General features: G+C 36.2%; 2 protein-coding genes across 3 annotated transcripts in view; one reads left to right on the top strand and one right to left on the bottom strand.

Moving 5' to 3' along the window:
• LOC100642436 (glutamate receptor ionotropic, kainate 2) overlaps window positions 1-17,045 on the bottom strand; it is a 282,902-nt gene that overhangs the window by 255,801 nt on the left and 10,056 nt on the right. The window lies entirely within an intron of this gene.
• The window catches only part of LOC100649795 (glutamate receptor ionotropic, kainate 2), a 151,999-nt gene continuing 135,552 nt past the window's right edge, over window positions 599-17,045 (top strand). The window contains exon 1 of the mRNA XM_003393272.4: window positions 599-1,476. The gene's annotated coding sequence lies outside the window, so the exon portion shown is untranslated. The remainder of the gene's footprint in view (window positions 1,477-17,045) is intronic.

The raw sequence follows: 17,045 nt of genomic DNA, 5'->3' as shown, positions 1-17,045 counted from the left end.
TTGATACCCTTCTGAGAGTCAAGTAGTTTATACTTAAAGGTTAAGTATATTATAACATATTAAACATAACTTTTATGAAAAGAATAACTTACTCATCGGAGAATATTGTTGAATATTTTCGTCGGGTATTTGCTCTGAATTACTTTTGCCGCCTTCTCATCCAATGCGAAAACTTTCCTGTCAGGGATCGTAATCCTAACGGAAGTAGATCTCCGTGCAAAGTAAGAAGCAGAGAAAGATGGAATAGAATTTCAAATAGCCATATCCACCTATACACGCAAACTCTGCTATGTTCGCGATAGTGTTAGTGCAGAGAGAGTCAATCGATGCTGAGACTCGTCACCAATCAGCTATCAGTGTATAAGAGTCCGGGTTACTGGGGCATGGCGTAACGTAACGAGCAGGGTGAAGCCAAAAAACTAGCGTTTACGATCACGAAGCTCGCGAACAATGACGCTCTAACGTTCCATGCACCGACTCGACGTCTAGTTATCCCCGTTTCTAGTTACGAAACGACCAGTCACGCGGCAGGTTAAAACAATTATTTTCTCTGGGCGAAACGGGCGAAACGGTTTCTTTAATCCACTTACACTGTCGTCAACTTTCCAAATTTGCCATCGTGCTACTTCCTTTAGGGATTACGAGTGACCTGAAACATCCTCCATAACGTTCTACGCACTAATTTCGTAAATGGGTTAATGGTCGTCGTAAAACAAAACCGAGAGTACTTCTTGCGATAAACACAGTAATATCCTTATCGTTTGTCGCCGGAGAATTCGCGGGAAACAAAAGTGCTACAACAACGCCACCTTCGTTGTCTGCGATTCCATTTAAAACATCTTCGTGACTGGCACCGTCAGCATATGGTCGTTAAACAACACTATTATACACAAGACACGAGAAAATGATAAAGTTATACAGAAACAAAGTGTACTGAAATGTCATCGTACGTTGCACGTCGCGATTCATATGAAGTATACGAAACTCCGTAATATATTACGGTCAACGAGACGTGTGAAGACATATATATATTGTACGCAATAGCACGAGGTACACAATCGTAGACCGATAAAGCAAAATACGACTGAGTTTGTTTTGATGAACTTGAACACAATTCACTAGAGAACGTTTAAGTTGACTGAGCGGTAAATTAAACGTGTGTATGTTAATCGTAGCAACGAAAATCGACGAATTTGCACGAGCACTGTGATTCCTTTGAAATTCGTAACGATACCTGCGACAGTGGCATCTAGTGGCCGCTTGCGGAAAGTGATTGTTTCGATTGTCGAAGGGTATCGATAGCTCTAACGCCAATCACAAAGCTTAATAACATGTAATTTGTTGAATGATCCTTTCATGGCGTTTTTGTGATGTTTTGTGGTATTTTCGTGGATAATTGTGTGTGTTCTGTTATGAAGGAGTGCTGTAGAAAAAAGGAGAATGTTCTTCAATCAATTTCTTCAGTCTTCTTATCAAGTAAGTAATATTTTTATGAATTACCTTAATCTCTTACACTTAGTACATTACTTGTGCTTGCACAATATTTTTAGTGTCATGTAAGTCCTATCTTGTAATGTATCCAGTTTACAAAACTATTAGGCACGAACTTTGTATTTAAAAATATTCTAACATCATCAGTTCATATATGTATCGTGAGTATTATATTTGGGAAGGAGTAAAACATCAAATACATATGTATACATATGTATGTATATGAAAATGATATAATGACAAGGACTCGTCTTGATTTTTTCAATGAACATTTTGTTGTCGAACATTTTGTTTATAAATAATATAATGTTTTAAAGTCTGATAAATAATATGATTTAGTAATACATATATAAATAACAAAAGTTAATACTTCTCTCCATAAAAAATATTACTAAAGTAAATTTGTTTTATAAGTACGTCTGATTATCAAGTTGATGGAAAGACATATTGCAATGTTTTCCGAGTGCAAAAGATTAAGATCATTTTTTATGAAAATGAGACACAATCAATTATAAAACTCAGTGTAACGTAATAATTTCAATTTATTAATAATATACAAAAATTAGAAAAAGAAAAATGCTTTTTAATCTAAACAATGTAATCAGAATTCACTTTCAACAATTACAATGTACGAAGAACAGTTTTTATTCTACTTTTTGTTAGAATTTCTTTATTTGAAATGTTATGTCTGTTCGAAATGTTGAGTCTATGATATCAATATTATGTGAAAGTTCGATATAATACAGCCAACTAAAAATTCGAGGGATTCAGTGCTAACAGACTTGGTTACATAGGATTCAATATTGGCGATCCTACTCTAGAACCTAATACAGATCATCTTAAACACTTGCAACCTGATACAGGCTCACACAATCGACTATATAGAACACGATGCACTAAACCCTGTATTTAATACGATACAGACTAGCTACCTCAGTGATCAAATACCAACGTTAGACTCGATGCACTCAAATCTACACTCATGAAACTCGAATAAGATATGAAATTCACCCAATTTGATATTTGTGAAATATGATATACCTAACTCATTCTTAAAACTTTTAGAATGTTCTAGAAATAATCACGATTGTTATAATCCTGTGAATTTCGCAAAATTAAGTATATAGAATATGATCATGAATATGTAAAATCAAAAAAATACTTCTAAAACATTCGTAATTTTTCAGATGTTTAGCTCCTCGTAATTTAAAAAAAATTGAAAAATGTTTCAAATTTTCAAATGATAGATCATAAAGATACCTTTAAAACACTCGCAACTTTCTAAGTACTATAGTTTCTTGTAATTCTCAAGAATTATAGAATTTTTCAAATTCTCGAGATTCTTTAGGTTATCTAGATTTAAAAATTAAATTTTGCTACCGGTAATTTCTACAAATTAGAAACGATAGAAAGAAATCATCATGTTTCATTGAACTAGATTCTACTATTCATGATTTGAATAATGTAACCGTTATTATCAAATCACATTTTGCTGTTGTATATTTTAATAAATTATCTATTAATGATTCCTAATTCAACTTGCGCGGCTTTTGTTTTTGATTAAATAATACACTTTAATGATATCGATGAAATGAGATTATTTCGCACATTTAAATTGGGAAGTGCTCAGTCAATTTTCCAGATTGTTTTACTTTTAAATACATACGCCGTTCGTACACTTTTATTTGTTCATTACATTATTCCATGCAATAATTACAGAGAATGAAAGTATAATTTCCATATAAATTAAATTTATTCACATTGATATACATTTGCAACGTCAATTCCAGAAGCTTAATGTTTTTATCAGAGTAAATACTGAATTTTATTTTATACGAAAAATAGAAAACTATTAAACTCGATGCTCAAATAGCAATTATATCTCTGTGTATGTCTCAATTAAGCGCCCGTAATCACGCCTAAATTAATTTTTTAAAGTAGAAAAAACATAGTTATGTTTCGAAATGCTAGGAGATCTGGTAAAATATACATACAGATTAAACAATTATTAAGCTCAAGAAATACGTCGAACCCTCGAGTACACGCATAAATATGCATGTGTGTACATACGTTTGCGCATATCTGAATCTGTATACTCTCGCAGGTATAGTGATAGATCTATGCATAACCATAAATACGTATACCTATAGACAGTTTACATAGTTTATTCATTTCCATGTAGACGGCAAAATATTCTATTAATTTGCAGAATTACCAAAATATTATAGCAAATGTGCATTATGCATAATGAATGTAATAGCATCTTTCTTTACCTTATTCTGTACCTCTCTACCTAATTAATCTATCGATCCCTGTCACCTGCTACGTCAGAGGATTTGTAACGTGGTGAGGATTCTGGTCTCTCGAGAAATCGATGCTATATCCATGCTGACTAACACACATCCCTCGACAAATGTATACACACGACTTGTGTGTACACCGCATATCGAAACGAATGAAACAGCGTCAACACGTCGGAAATAGGGAGCATATTCCGTATTGGTAGCAATATTGCCAATCGATATCCACGTAGATGCAGTTCATTGAAAAAATCCGAAGTATGATAGACATGTATGGATGTGTTGAAAATAAAGTCACGTTCGAAGTCGATCACCTTTAGGGTGGGCATAGAGAAGTTGAAAAATTGTAAGGGAATTAATGGGTGGTTGGTACGTGAATAAAAGACAGCTTACGTATTTCCAGCTAAGTTTGTCCGTTTGATTAGAAAAATTTTATTGATCATTGCAGAGTAGATCTTTATTTAAAGATTAGGATCTTTTTGAATACAACGAATTTGGTGTTAGGTATACTTTATACAAGATGTCCCATCTAATTCTACCATCCTTAATTACTCTCGTATTTGTCACGATACAAAAAATCCTGGCTGTAACATTCGTCAATTATCTTTTCCCGTTATCGATAAAAATATTCAATATCGTATCTGACAATCCACTCGAAATATAGAACAAAATTTCACGTGATTGTGTGTTTCCGTTTACATGTATTTTTTCAGTCTACAACTAGGTACTGGCAAATTCTTCGCTAACGAACACGAACAAAATAAACGATGCCCTCGTGTTTACAAGTTGAATGGCGTTGTTAGAATTTCATATAATAACAATGTACTAATGAATCAAAGCTATCTTCTGTTCCTGAAAAAAGCCAGTAGTCAACTACTAAAATTTCGTAATTCTAGCTGCGTAAAAATATTACATTTTTTTATTTGCAATAACGTTTCTATGAAAAACAACAGAATTTTATCACACGATTCCTTATATTTACTGTATATTCGTGCATTCGAAAGCAAAAAGGAAAAGAAAGCAGTAGTTCCAAGATACAGATATGCAACGAATCATGCATAAAATACGAATAACTCGCGAACTTCTTAAAAATACTAAAATATGATAACGAACTTTATTCGTATTCTTCGAAAGAGGTATATTATAAGAAAAATCAAAGATCAAGTACAATCAACTGATTCGTTGCCTCCCCTGTTTATACCATCTTTAAGTCGTTCAAACAGCCCTTATACATCGACACAAGGGAGATGGTACATAGGACGACCTAGATATACCATGCAAGATGCACTTTGCCGTGTGTCAAGCTCTCCTTCCTGATCGACAACGGCGACGATAGCTAGTAACTACTATAGAGATAGTAACTACTTGGAGCCACTCGATGAAACGTATACAAGGACGCGCTTGCGGATACATTTGCGGATACAGGGTAAACCGAGTGAATACACTGCACAGGTGGCGAACAGTAAGAGCATACGCTACGCTGCACGCCTATAAACATGGAAGCCCGATCTGCCGATCCGTTTTGGTTACGCATGAAACACCAGTGGAATTGTGCACGAGACGATGCCGCACCGGTCCTGAATCCTCGTGGGAACGCTTAAACGCTCTTAACGATCATCCTGTCCTCTCTGTTTTGAGATCGATAGAAATCGCGGGTGCAGTCAGAAAAGTAAGCCATTATCATCTCATTCATCGTCGATTATTCTTACTAATTATCCTTCTGATTTATAAATACCATCAAGAAACGGTACAAATAATTTTTTATTTGTTTTTTAACAAGCGTTCGATATAAACGCTTCAATTATCGTCCTAGTATATCTTCGTGCCTCGAGTTTCTATAATTTCTATTAATACCACATAGGTGAGGTGCGTTTGGAACAATTATCTTGTTCAAGCTGTATTTTTTAAATTAATCAGAATATTCATATGAAGATTTGATGATGTGTTAACTATTTCCGATCCTATACTATGCGGACTTAATATTCTATTTCATTCAATTCCTTTGAGTTTTAATACATGAAACATAGTCTTTTACATTATAAATTAATTTAATAGCAATATACCAACGTACATACGTCATTAATTCCGAAATTATGAAAAAGCAATTGGGTCAAGGGTTTTTGATTATTACTTTTACATGAATTGCTTATTGCAATATGATCGTTTCACATAGTATGCCAATTGCTCATTGAGATATTAATTAAAACCGTTGAATGTAAATTACGCAAAAAGTTTCGAAGAATATAAACTTCGAAAGAGTTAACGATAACTCTATGCGAGTACATTAAAACTATCGGTGCATATTGACATTCCGCCTTGAAATGTATGCATCTTTAGGTAAATTGCAGAAGTGACAATCGAATCGTCGGAAGTCAACGAAGACTGGAATAAGCAGAAATGTACAAAGAAAGTACGAATCATGAATTTAATCGGGTGGAAATTCATCAGAAGCGCGACGATCGATGAATATTTAAAACATCAACGGTTAAACTAAGCCACCGTCGATGCGGCCGAACAAAAGCTCGATTGTTGGCTATGGATAGGTGCGGCAAAACGATGAACACCTCTGTGAAAATCCTCTTTCTATGCCTAGCACGTTCGTCCACTTGTTTGCAGCTTTACCGCTCTCTTGGAACGAAGAATCGACAGCGGTACGGTTTTGGTGTTTTCTTCTTCTGTATTTCCATTCAGGGACAACCAAACCAAGAAACCAAGAAGTCGAGCAGAAACAGAGGAAGGATTTGAATAAATTATTTGTCGTCGTAAATCTAAATCCTCTGTGACCAGTTTCTTCTTCCTCGCGCCGTTGAACTTGAAACGTCTGTACGCTCGGTAGGTACAGAGTCTGGCTCTTCCGTACAATGTCGTGCTTTTTGATAGGAAACGATTCGTTTTACTCAACGGATACATCATTCCCTGTTGACGAGAAAGCCAAATCGTTAAAACAGCATATGTTTGACTGATCGACGTAAGCCGTGATATATCGCGATGGAAACATGCGTCAAAGATGGATAGGTGGAATAAATGCGAACTTTCCTTGACAGTTTAAAAACAACAAGAAAGTTTCATCCTATTTTGTTCGGGTATAGCATAATCGATGAAAAATACCGGAGCTACCGAGTAGTTACTATACGCAACATGGGAAAAGTTTACAGAGAAATCTATGCAAACGCTTCAAAGTGTTCCCTGGTAAATATTACACGCGACTTGGGGAACGGTTCTTCAACTTCTGCAAGCGAAAATAGGAAAATCTTCGAGAACAACTTCTTCCAAAAATAAACGTCCGTTCTTGAGTAAATCGTACCAGCCAAACTTGAAGAGATGGTTCGAGCAATCGAAATGTATAGTACACTCGTACATACGTGTGTGTACGTATACGTATGTAGTAGTTAGGAAACCCGTCGACTCATCGATTTCTTGGTCGTCCAAAAGCATCGACAGCTTCTTCCTCCAGAACATACAGGAAGGGTTCGAACATAGAGACGAAGATCAAATAGAGCTCCTTCCTTCCTAGGATCGCTCCGCTCTTGGCTCATCTTAAACCATTTCAACCGACCACTTTCATCGCTATAAACAACGTAACCTCTAGTCTTGCGCTGCAGAAGAGCTTTCCACCGTCCCACAATTAATCGTCCGATAATATACTCTTGTGTAAGCGATTTAATCGAGCTGGTGAAATGTCTTAGGCATTAAATTTCATTCCACACTCGTTGATAAAGAATTAACCAATGTACGTGGTATGCATAAAATGTACACGCAAGAAATTGATAATAAAAGGACGCGTAGAGGAGGAAACCAAGGAAAGAGAAGACGTAATTCTGATCCTATCGGTGAAACGATCGTGGACGGCAGAGAGAGATATCGGTAGCAGACCAATTTCATGGCGACGCCAGCCGTGAATCACTGACCGTTTGGAGACACTTAAACAGCTATATCGAGACACACAGGAAGGTATGTAGGCCGCGTTCAGGTGCGAATATCGTACACAGGCCGCCTAGACGATTGTATATACATCGCGAAATCTAGCAATCCGCTGAATAATTGCTCAATTCAATACGTAATCATGCTACTTCCTGTTCGCTACCCTCCGTTCATACTGTCTGCCTTGCACGATCGCTTGCCTACCTCCCAATAGGGATATAATCCCGTTTAAGCCGGTTATAAGCATACCCTAGTACGAGGTGGAAGTACATTATGTTCATAGACCTGCTACACGTATGAAGACTGCACGCCCTTTAAGCTACTGGTACTACGTCTTCCGGAATTTCTCACTAACAGAGAGTTTCATTAATCAAGCTTTCTGGTATCGATACTACATCCTCTGGTAAATTAATTTTCATCGTTGAGTATTCTGTGATTTTGAGCGTTTAGATGCAATGAATATTTTACTTGGAACTAGTTTCGTATTTGGTTCATTGACTAATATTTACCTAGAATCTACCTACAAAGTGAAATTGAACCATGGTTGTATATAAGTCTTGCTCATTAATAGAAATTCTCATTAAAGTCGTTATTCAAATATTCCTGAATATTTCCTAATTGCATCCTTAATTACACAATTAATTGTAGATACGTCGAATTGTTTTACAATATAGCGTAATCGTTGTTGTTCTTGCTGCACCTACACCACATCTTTCTTTTTCTTTTATTGGTGAAATTTCTTTTCTGAAACGTTATTCCCCTGCGTTATTTTCTTCCCTTCTAGAATTTCTTTCCTTGTGCATTTGCATTGTTTTCTCTATCCTTGAAATTCCTCCTTTCTTTAAACGCTCGAGGTTGGTTCTCTCGTTTCAGAATTCTTGTTAAATATCCCAAAATCATATAATATCTTTCTTCAAATGAAAAAGTTTTTTGAGTCTCAATCTTATCATAGTAAAGTATGCTTCAAAAAAATAGTGCTAAGAAAAAATCTTTATTACAATTTACTGAAGAACTTCATAGAATGAATATTGCTCATATGTTAGATAGTTGGCAACATAGACTAGCATCTAACACCCCGGTACTTGTAAAAATCGAAAACATAGAAATAGATTGAGACCTCTATGAAGAATAATATTGGCTACCCACGCTCTTTCCTTCAACGAATCCCATAGAAGGATGGTTAACCTCGGAATAGCACTGTTTATTTTCAATTCTAACTTCTACAAATGATATACTCTAATCACTGAAAATGATGTATCATATAATCTCCTTAATATTAAAGAAATATATAATAAATTAATTATTAAATAGTAATAATTGTTGAAGTGGTCACCACTTCTACGAAAACTCCACATCTGGTCTTTTTAGTTTTCTCAAGCGCTGAAGCCATCGACAACATATAGAGGAAAGACTAGCATGAACCAGCAGACCATAAACAGTAAACAGGCGACGTTAGCTTCGGGATTTTCAGTTATAAGGTAACACTGCTAGCGTGCGGATCTGGACCAGCTCAAATTGTATTCCTACTTATTATTACACTTCTCTAATAAATTAAATATATATATTTTGTACCTTACACTTTATCCACGCGTTTTCTCTCTTTATACATCTAATAACCTCAACAATAATTATTAAAAAAGGACAGATACAATTCAATAAAGAGGTCAAAAGAAATTTTGTATCAAAAACGTACAAAGATAAGAATTCTGAACCCTAGAACTACGTAAATGTAAACTATTTTAGCACTGATCGAGTTCCGAGTAAAAGATGTAGAATACTACATGTAACCTGAATGTCGCTACAAAAATTAATATCCGTATTTGACGCTTTAATTTAGAACCTTACAATAAGCTAACTCTTATATTTTATTATAAGTTTAGCTGAATAGTTAATGAAATTTTGTGGAGATTTTTAATAGAATGTACCGATGATACGTTACATTACATATATAGAATCGACGATTGGCCTAATTTTCTTTATCCTTTCATGGTACAAATTACGGTCCGGTTGCTGATCAAAGAAGCGGTATTATACAGTTACTTGCTCAGTTCGATTATCGATTACGTTTTTTTGACACTTTCACGTATTCCGAATAGTATGAACGCTTGAGCGAGCTAACCGTGACTCACGGCATTGTTCCTAAAGCACTTTATCACCTACTTATTGGAACTTCAAATAAATCGCATTAACGACAAATTGAATCGCCCTCTACGCATGAGAAACGGATGATTAATCTGCCGAAGAAGCAAGGTAGGTTCAATCTTCTCAGACAATTTTTCGAAAATTTGATTTTATTTATCATAAAAATAAAGGAGGACGAAGAAGAAATATAAAATCGCGCTCGAATTCATAGAAGATATTTCTTGTTGTAACCCGAAAGGTAGAAGCGTTTCTATTTTCAACAAGATGATCCAAGTTGCGGTTGTTTACAACATTGAGAAACGATATTACAAATGAGTTTAATATTTGCAGTTTCAGCTGGGAAATATGTAATTCGCGTTGAATACGATGCAACATCGTTTGAATGCAACGTTATCGTTTTATTACCGAGAAGGAAAGCGTTGCCGGCAGTTTCGGGCCTTTTCGTTTTATCGACGCCGCAACCACGGATGACCATACCGATTCAATCGTAAGTCGAGGCAAAATTATACAATGGACCGTACACGTCGAACAAGAGAGGTCAACGAGACGATATTGGAAGTTGGAAGTTCGCGCACTGTTGAAACCGTAACTCGATTCACGACGACGTTTCCCTGTTCGTTTCGGTTTCACGATGTTACCACGAACTTTCCTGGCAAATTTCCGATATTTACATGCAAACGGAGATTTAATAAAACATCGAACGCGACGAATTTCGAGGAATCGACATCTTGAAAACATACGTAGTCACACGTGTCGCGTGAATCGATAATATACGGCCAGGTCGGAAACATGTAAATGCGGTGAACAGCCAAAACTCCAACTAGTTTCGACCAACTGAAAATTCTATTACTAGGATATTTCGTAATGTCTGCTTCAGCAGAACTTTCTGTTGGAAATGGAACATATTCCGCTATTGAATGATTAGTATTTCTTGCATTGCTACGTCTGACACAGCATATTGTTAATACAGCCGAGAGGAAAAACGATAGATGAAACTGTTGAAGCATGCATGATGCATGATGAATTTTTTAATTGCAGAATATAGAAAAACAGTTCAGATCATTTTCTAAACACAAGCTTTCATTCAAACTGTTTGGTCCAGAGTTTTCACAATTGGAGCAGTTTTTCTATGTTTGCAACTCTTATTTAGGATTTCATTATTTGCAAAGTGTAACAATTTTAAATTACTGATAGTTAACAAAACACTATGTCTCCGACTGTGAGATGACTATGCACGCAGATAAGTTAGCCAATTGTTACAATAATCGCATTGAAATCTTCGCTTAACCTATTCATCTTTCAGCGAACATTAGCCTCTTTCGGAATTCTATGGAGTTTCATACACGTTGGCTGCCAGAATTGACAGAAAACAATATACAGACAAAGACATATGTGAGCATCATACGAGCAGAAGTTACGAGATTTGGTTTTACGGTCTTACTCAGATAACTTAGCACAGCATCAACGCTTGATGGTCCGTTTGAACATACCTTACAGTGGTTACGGCTAACAACCGATGCGTTCGATTTACAAACAGGCACAACGTACCGTGTTATTGGACACGTTCCTATCTGTACCCATTATTCGTCACGTGCGCACGCGGTGTCCAAGCTGTAAATTATGCCGGCCGTATAATGTCAGCTTGAATCCCTAAATCGAATCAAAATCTCACGTACCGACGATTGGTGGGTTCCATCTACAAATATTTGTCTATGCTAGTAACGAGAATGCTATCTGGCGTAGAATAACGCTTATCTCACTGGTTTGACATGGCCGTATATGGAAAAGTTAGCGACAAGCAATTAATACATTTTCAAAGGGTTTTCATTTTCTTGTATATTATGTTAGGTCGTCCGAAAAATTTCTTTCGTTTTATAAGGAAATAATAGACGCACAATGTTTTTTGTTTTATATTAATTTATTGAATTATGCACGAACGTAATGATAGAAATAGAACGAAATGGATCATACCTAATTCAATAAAATAATATAAAAGAGAAATTGTTGTTCACCTATTATTACCTTATGAAACGAAAGGAACTTTTTGGACAACCTAATATATTATTATATCTGTAAATATCTATATATTATATATTCTATTTGGGATACATATTATATGTATATATACTTATTAACATAAGATATGTATAATTAATTTTATGTTAGTGATGTAGTTCCCGAGTAGTAATTAATAACAAAAAGGAGAAACATTAACGTTTTCATGAGAGGAGGCATTCATTCTTCATCTATTCGCTGCTTTTATAAAAAATAAATTTTCTTTGTAAAATTATGGTTTTCTTCCTTGCCGCTTATTTCCTCAATTTTTTAATCCGCTACTATAGTTTGTAACTTAATAAAGTCAGATTATCTTCCTTTATTAAATTTCCTATCCATATTTTCAATATAAAAATTCATATCCGAGGACCTTGAATTCTGCAGATTCAGACACAAAGTCCAACGTCTTATTCATCACGAGTGTCCTTCTCCATTTCATAAAGAAATAGAACAGACGTTATATTGGTGCTTAATATTCCAATCTGCCCTTAGCGCTACATTCCATCGATTAAAGAAACAATATTCATTTCCGATTTATTAAGAAAGGCTTAAATAATAACACTCCACTGTGGAATTAGTCATAAGACAGGTGAACGTGATAATCGATTTTCTTAAAATATAAGAAGACTCAATACACTGTGAATGTTTAGTATTGAGAAATGTACATATAAGAATATGCAAAATGCGCAAAGTATACAAAAATATATAAAATATCTGAACTAAACTACTTCTTATAATATTTAAGGAATGAAGCTAATTCCTATTCAGGTTCCATTCTTTTAGTTGTATTTGTACAAATATTAATTTTTATAGACATTCGCGGTATATTAATGAGTTGTCATATCTTAATTTCGTTATCGTTATTCGAATTGGGAGAATTTTTTCTCAAAGCGGCCAAGAGAATAAACGAGAGCAGGACACGATCTCTAAGGGACCGACAGGAAATCGGGCGACCTTTTCTTACCGAGCACTCCCAGTCCATTAGCCAATAGTTGACTTAATGCTCGATCATTCGATTACAGGGCGTCGAGACTTTTCCGCCGTTTTCATCGTGGAAGTTTCAAGTTCCGCTCCGCGATTAAGTTAAAATGCAATTTTCTTTTCTGACCCTCGCTCTGCCTCTTCTTTTCTCCTGCATGGGTGTTTCTGCCTTTTATTTCTACGTTGGTTCTTTATTTTATCCCGGTGCTCTGATTCAAAGAGAGAAAAAGAAGAAAGATAGAAAAAGAAAAGAAGACGGAGAAGACGTGAAAGAAAGAAAAGGAAGGATTAAGCCAGGAACTTTGGTTACGACCGGTAATCCGCGCCGATGTGACGCTTATTATTCTTTTATTTGACGGAACCAGAGCACGAGGGGACTTCGTAGTGGCAAGTAGATGAGGGTAATCAGGCCTTGTGGCCGCGTCGAATGAAAAAGTTGCGTCAGTACCGGAGGAAGGGACAAACGAGATGAAAATTGCGTGGTTGGCCATGAATATCTATACAAATTCAATTCTTTGCTCGGATTCGTCAGCGGTTTCTTTAATGCTACCCAAGAATTTATGTGCCTTAAACACGTTCTACGTTAACAAATCAACGATATATCGTCAAAAGATAAAGATAAATACTATTTCGTCATCACTGGATAACAATACTATCACATTTTAAAAGATATCATCTGCGCTACAGATCTCTGACACAACATTTACTAAGACGAATAAAATGAGTCTGAGAAGTAAATATGACGTGAAAAGACGACGAAACAGAATTCAAAGGGAAGATTCTATCCTCGTAAGGTGGTGAGATGAAATAGTCTCGAAAGACCAAGGACAAGCAACAAGATAAGGATTTATGAGCGAGATATTAATATGGACAGCTGGTGTTGTCTCTCGGGCCGAAAATGTAATAGAGAACTAAGAAACTCGCTCGACGAAGGAAAGAAATGAAGGGAAAGAAACGGCAGACACGAAGAATACCCCTGATGCAGGAAGAAGAGTGGTGATGAGTTGCGAGACTTTTTTACTTGATGCACTCACGTGAAATAAAATAATGAGGATGTGAAAGAGAAGAGGAAAAAATGAAAGCTATTTGGAAGAATGATGCAGTTCGCGTTGAGATGCATGCATTGGAATACATTATGTTCTTATTACCCGTGGTCATAGCCAGGCGGCTAGGTAGGTGGACATTGTTGTTATTTTCTGACCAACGTCAATGCCGGGGTCACGGCTAAATACCTACTAAAGATTTCCCTGGAGGTTAGTCAGACGTGAAACCGGTAAATAATGCAATATGCCGAGAGTGTATCCTCTCGGTAGTTATTTACACGCGTTCCAATCGCAAACAATGAATATTTAACGTAGCGCGAGCGAATTAGCGAAGATTCCGATACGTAACGTTAATGAGAGCACGTAGACACGCGCCGGTGGTCGAGGAAAAAAGAGGATAAGGCAGTGAGACGAAGCCGAATTGGAAGTGCACGGTTCGGCTGACAAATAGCTTCCATGCCGCTCGTGGAAGCAACGTTCGACAAAATTCGGCAAGTAACGGTGGAAGGTCGAGAAACTACTGCAACTACTCGACGCGACGCGACGTTTCAATTGCTTCCGCGCGTTCGATAACCTTCCGGTTCTGTTGCATTTAGCTTCCACGTTTAATCGAACTCTCTGCTCTGTCTCTATGGATTCGAAAAGGGAGCAGTTTAAAATATGGCAATTTACGAAAGTAGATACAAATCTATAATGCGCTACGTTGGCAAAAGTCCATGTTCGGAGCTGTACACTGTGCGTTTACGAAGTTTTGAAGGAGGGAAATTGATACAAAATTATATTCCCAAGGAAATAATTTCGTTCTTTTGCTTTTAACATAATTTTAAATTCGTGCATCAAGTAGCTGAGAATTGAAGCTTTTGAATTCTTGGATGAAAACTAGTTGTAGACTTACTGTTTAGTTCACGTTACATCAGTTTGCCTGTCAACAGCCAAACCTCTTAAATGCGATTTCTTAATACAGATTCTAAATTCGGTGAATAAGAAGATAGCTCAAATTATTGCAAGATATGAAAACAAAAATTTAGTTGACAATCCAAAGCAATAGTATTGAAATATTACTTCAACAAAGATTATATAGACACTGCCAAACACATCTAATTACACAAATGAAACTTTGCGTAACACAAATTCACATATTTTAATGATCAATTTTGATGAACTTGCTGAAATATTTCGATGACCAATCATTAACAAGTATTATCAGAAGGCTTAAGTGGCGCTATCTGAAAAAGATCAAACTATAAAACTTCATAAACAGATTGTGTACATTGTGTGTCTTTTCATTGGTGGTATACGTGGAAATTAACCAACTTTCACACACCGTTATAACTCACTGCGTCAAAATCACTAACCAATCATTCCGTCCGATCTAGCAGCATGCTTATTTAATCGTGGAAGCAGTAACATGCGTATCAATAGAACCAGCGTGATCGTTCGTTTGTCCAACGTTTCAATGCTCTCAAAGTTCAATAACATCGGTCCTGTCGTTGTATATTAGCCACACTCGACTAACATCTGTAAAAGTTGCGTTCAATTTTTTTCTCCCGCTAATCAGCCGTTGCATTTTCCATCGAAACAAGCGGTCGTGCATCGATAGTGGAAAGACCCAGTGGCAGTGGTCGTGGGCCAAGTGGAAATTCAATATATCGAGTGCACCGCTTCTGTTCAATCCCTCTACCTTTCTCTCTCAATCCACATCCCCGCACACCTTTTCATTCTTTTGCTCTCGTCCACTTCTATTGGGATGAGTGCCCTATGGTACGGTGTGTACAGTATCTACGCACCAGCATTGTGCAGAAGTCACGCTTCGCTTTATTGAAAAGCCGCCTTCTCTCTCGCGAATGGGCCGTGCCACAACGGAAATTGCAGGTGAATTCTTTGTGAACAGTTGCCTGGATCCACGGTTCGGTATTCGGGCGAGAACTTTTTGAAGGGCATGTGAAAGGATAAATGAATGGACTTGGTAGGCGTGCACGTTGATTGGAACAAGTGTGCGCCGTTGTAACGAAATGTTTTGTATAGGGGAATTCGTGTAGAGGTAATAAGGGAAGAAGGGGAAAAAATGGGCGAATAAGAAAATATTGATGGGGAATACCGAACAGGTTGGAATTCGATGATGAAACGGAAAAATTACGTAGTAACCTGTAGTTTAATTAAATTGTGATATACTGTATATCATAGAAGCATTTGAACATTCAATTGTCCATTATTTTAACAAGCCTCGATATTCAATGAGATCATCTTTAACACTTACATGCTTAAGATGGCTATTAACGCAGTATAGTAATTTTTTAAGCATCTTGTAACATTTACATACATTGTCAGATATGCTTCAAACTTTGTTAATGTAACGATAGCCGTGTCTCGTTAGAATGCTGATAAAATTTCAGAATGTTTCGTATAACACACGTAGTATATTTATTAAAGTTAAAGTTATTTGTACAAATGTTTAGATATTTTCATGGGCTGTTACATATTGTATATGTGTTGATCTTACGCTAAAAAAATGGATACTTTTTAATTCGAAGGAAAAAGGATGATATTTCGATAAAATGAAAATAGAAACAATCTCGTTAGAAATAAAAAGAAAACTGATATTTAATAGAGGAACGGTGAGTAGAAAAATGAGTCGATAGCGAAAAAATCTAATAAAAGCAACGGGACACGATGCTGATAATAAAACGAAACGCATGAAGTTTAAATAAAATGCTGGTGTTTCTTTTAAAACCGGTTGTTCCGGTTTTCTAGCGACCCTAGGTAAAAAATACAACGTAGTTACTTGAATTCGATTCATCCTACATGCAAAACGCTTTAATTAATCCGTGAAATATGCAGTTCGGAAAGTGAATGTCGGTTCTGGCCTGCGTAGCGACCATTTATCGAGGACGCCTAATGAAAATGGAATTTCAATTGCATTTTTTATACGTGACTGTGAAAATGAATGCGACGGTGTATCCATGCCGACTGTCAAAGGAAAGCGCAACGATATTTAATTAAATTTTCTTTCCGTAAAAATCGACAGGAAAAAACTTATTGACCCATACAACTACCAGTTATCTCTGTAAAGAAAATGAAATTATAATCTCGAGGAAAATTGGGCCGTGTTTAT

This window comes from Bombus terrestris, chromosome 1 (assembly GCF_910591885.1).
Source record: "Bombus terrestris chromosome 1, iyBomTerr1.2, whole genome shotgun sequence".
Lineage (NCBI taxonomy): Eukaryota > Metazoa > Arthropoda > Insecta > Hymenoptera > Apidae > Bombus > Bombus terrestris.
The sequence above is the reverse complement of the archived record's forward strand: the minus strand, read 5'-3'. Positions and strand labels throughout refer to the sequence as shown.